Source organism: Lactuca sativa, chromosome 2, assembly GCF_002870075.4.
Source record: "Lactuca sativa cultivar Salinas chromosome 2, Lsat_Salinas_v11, whole genome shotgun sequence".
In the NCBI taxonomy this organism is placed as follows: domain Eukaryota; kingdom Viridiplantae; phylum Streptophyta; class Magnoliopsida; order Asterales; family Asteraceae; genus Lactuca; species Lactuca sativa.
In genome coordinates this window covers 78718117-78722431 of record NC_056624.2, presented here as the reverse complement: position 1 = coordinate 78722431, position 4315 = coordinate 78718117, and positions in this window count along the sequence as shown.

The following is a 4315-nucleotide window of genomic DNA, read 5'->3' as shown; positions in this document are numbered from 1 at the left end:
TTCAAAGAAGCAATTGAAACTCCCAGCATCCTGTGGCTCGAACCAGTGATTTCCATGGATCGGATCAATTCTGTCGACTCTCAGTTCGATATGCCGCTGACCCGAAAGGCCTTCATTTTCCATACTTTTGATCATGTTGCTGATGTCCCTCATCCTCACCCAAAGGTTGATAGGGAGCTTGTTATATTCTATCTGAGGTCTACTCAACCTCAGTATCAGAAATGGAGTGCTCAGAAGATCATCAACATTCGTGTCCTCAAGCCGTTTCATGATGGGATCTTCACAAACGTTCGGTTCAAAGTGCTGAGGGGTTCTGCTAAAACTGAACATGCTATATCACTTGCTGATCTTCCCAACCTGAATCCACATGATTGGATTATTTTGCATAACATCCTCCTCACCAACGAAGCTGAGTATGGGCCAATCATCAATCACTTCAAAAGGATGCTTGTATGCTACATCATGGAGGTTTCCAAGATGGATCAGGAGATCGCAAGTATCTTCAAGAAAAAGCCTACCATCTCTCATGTTGGTTCTGCAAGTGATTTAAATATGATGCAGATGGGAAGAATCGACCCGAAGCGGAACTCTGTCATGTTCACAAGGAACGAAGGCCAAAAATGTATGTTTGCCTTGGCAGATAAGCACCTATACACCACTGCGTGCTTGGAACATGTTCTGGGGATCATTCATCGATGCAAGCAGAATTCAACAGATGATAAGAAGTATTTTGACGACATGATCCAGTGGTACATTCGCTTCAGACAGACCATCCTTCCACACATTCCACGTCTGTTTGAAACCACAAAGAAAGTTCATGCTGTTGGACCCAGCAAGCCGAAGTAGAAGTCTCGCTCCAATTGACGCAAAGGGGGAGATTGTAGGGTCCGATGGGTGTTGCGTCTTGGGCTCATTCTTTAGTCCATTTTAGTCTCCGGATTGGGCCTATCCATCCGTGAGTTATTTCTATGGTTTAGTATTTATAGATGCTTGCATGCATCTTAGTATGCAAGATTTTGAAGTTGATTATTTTAAAAGATATTATCTTTATCGTGTGTAACCCTAATAGCCTCTACAGCGGAAGTTCTTTGTCGAGCTCTGCTGAGGCTTGAATCTATTGAATCATTCGACATATTTTGATTCATTCTTGTGCTTGATATTTCTGTTTAATGTTTCTATGATTAACCTGTTCAAAGATCTAAATGATCAAAGAGTTTCTTAACTCTTCAGTAAGCACTTTTGAGCTTGCATACACGAAATGATGCGAAGCTTCATACTTGATTCGTCGCCGTAAATAACTAGTGTTTCGTTGTTAGCGAGGTTAAGACAAACTGTTTTCTCAAAGCACATGATGTCGGCTCGATGTAGCCTCAACCAATTCATACTGATTATGACGTCAAAACCTTAGGATGGATTAGATGTCGTGAAGATCTAAAAGAAAGTACGATTACTCATGAATTAAGGAAAAAGATCGGTACTTCTAAGTTTATTCTTACTGAAGCACGATCACTCGCAGTCTTGGGCAGTCTCCGTCCTGAAGTTCGTAGTAGAACTCATATCTGGTTCATCAGTCACAGTCTCGGGTATACGATTCGTATATAATTAAGACTGAAAAGGTAGTCAAATAAATGATTCTTCTCTAAGCTCACATCCAAACAAAGAAAAGAAGTTAAAGCAGAATCATCAATTCTAAACCTGTAGAACCTTGATTATGAACCACCCTTGGTAATACATCCCTCAATGATAGATTAATCGTATGGGCCTTCAGATTGAACTTGATGTACTATACGAGTGGTATTCCGGGGAGCTTTGTTGAGGTTACTTTGGAAAAGCTACAATACATAAGGCAATCTACACATGAGTGCCTTGGAGTTTTGGAATTTCGGCTTTGCTAGAAAGTCGATTACATGGAGAAGAATTTTCGCACGAAACTGGCACTGTGAGGATCAAATCAACTCAAGTCAAATAAGCGTGTTGGACTACTCGGAATAACTGGCGTTAGAATAGTTTTGAACGGTGTTACAAGAACACTAATGTGCGAATTATGAAGGAGTTTCAATACTTTAGTTTTACTGATGATGTTGCTGCTGCGAATAAGGTATACTACGTAAAAGCAAGTACAAGCAGCATGAGAGTCCCTTGAACTGATGGGATCTCGTAGAAAGATATGACTCGAGTTGCACTAGTTTTATACAAGTGTTAAGATTTGATTCAACTGAGGGTATAATTATAAGTGCAATTAATTACTTCGATTCAGAAGTGTACCCATATTACACCAGGATCCTTTGATACCTTTTTGTTATTCTGAGGTCAAACTCCTCCTATTCCACCTTCACTCTTCTCTATTGGGCAGTCCCTCTTGAAATGTCCCATTATGCCGCATAGATGGCATATCCGAGAAATTTCGACATTGGTGGTCGAAGTAAAGGGTTGGATCCGAGTCCTGCAGAAACGGGTAGTGTGTCCGTTCTTGTTGCAGTCCTTACAGTGTAAATGTCGACAACTACCTAGATGATGAAACCTGTACTTATTGCACTTTGGCAAATTTCCAGCATACTGCCTAGCTGGGTTAAATCTATCCCAGAACTTTCATTTATTGCTCTCGGGTTTGAGATTCGAGGTGTCGTGGTAGTTCGATACTCATTGATGTACTTGGTTGTTACTTTGATTGGAATTCCTAACATTTGCATTGTTAGCGTTAAGGTGAGTCATGATAGCTATCACTGCCGCTGAGACCGCAGCTTGAAAAGTAGTTGTATCTATCTGAAGAGTTGGAGTTTTGTTGATGGCTTTTTTACTTTGGTTCGACGACATGACTCTGTTACACGATAAGAAAATGTGTTCGTGAGCGATTGAGGTTGGCCTCAGATGTATTCTAATCATTCAGGTAAATGTAAATTTTCGACTTTGTTAAACTATTCTCGATGGTTTGACCTACATCCCTATGATCTAGTACTGGTAATGAGTGGAAGAAAGTTCATAGAATTAATGGTCACCAGACGATTTTTATCCAATCTAGTCTATCATTGGTTGGTGGATAACATGATCCAACATTCGAAAAGAATTGGAAGTGATCCATGAGCTAAATTACCATAGTTCAATAAATTAACTAGGGTGAGATTTAGATAGAATCCTAACGATAGTAGAATGAAAGTATTTCAAAAAGGATTGTCAAAGAAATTAGCCGACTGTCAATATCATTGATATTTAAGATTTTGGGAAAAATGACCTCGGAGTAGGTCTTACATCGTATCCGAAGTAGAAAAGTTTTGACAGCATAAAGGCCTATTAAAATACTTATAGTATAGGGATAGTTACATAGAAAAGTGCTACGTGGAGCATAGATAGGAAGACTATTCCTTAAACCAAGGAAAGAAAGGTAGAATATCTCCTACTAGTGACGGTTATCCCTCGGGTGAACACTTAGTTCAGCTAGCTGACGCTCCACATCGAGCAGGTGCCTTTCGTATACCCTTTGGCATACTCGAACCTCTATGACTTCAGCTCGAGTTTCATCTAGCTCTTGCTGAAGGGCCTCGTCGTCTCCCCTAGATCTCTCACAAGCATCTTCCAGATGCATGGTGCGGATGGTATGCATTCTCGCATTGGCGTTAACTTCCGTGATTCGATGGAGATTTGTCCTGCTCTTGGCTCCATGTTTCCAAGCTTTCTACCCAAGAAGGCGTCGGGCCTTGAAAAGCTGGGCAAGGGTTAGGATTTGGGAATGGAGCCACTAGGGGTAGATTCTCAACTTTTGGCTCGAGATCAAGATCCTCTAGAAGGTCTTCTGCTAGATCATCATCTAAAGGAAGTTCAAATTCTGCTTCTGGTTCTGCATTTAGCCCTCCTCCATTCTCTTGTCCGGGAAATTAAGGGTTGTCGGGGAGGTGGAGTTCAGCCATTTATCTAGACAAGAAATGAGGGTAAGAAATTTATCTAACAATTCCTAAATGTATGGATAAACAAATAAAAAGTTTCTATAAGGGAAACTTACTGCTACTCCTAAGAAGTTTGTTCTTTGAATGAATAGTGTCTAAAACACTCCTATAGTATTTTAATTTACGTTTTGTTCTCATGTTCTTCTGTATAAGAAGATGTATAATTTGGTAAGTTTTAGGTTTGTTGCAACACCCCAATCGCTCCCTGACAAACGTTCACCGTATCTCAAATCAATATAATGGATCAAGCTATATTTAGCCAAGATACGATTACATAACTGCCAAGGTTTGACTGTTGTGCCCAACAATTAAATACTTTTGTTATGTTCTAGTATGACACTGTTCTATAGTAAGTATGTTGGTATGTAATTAGATAT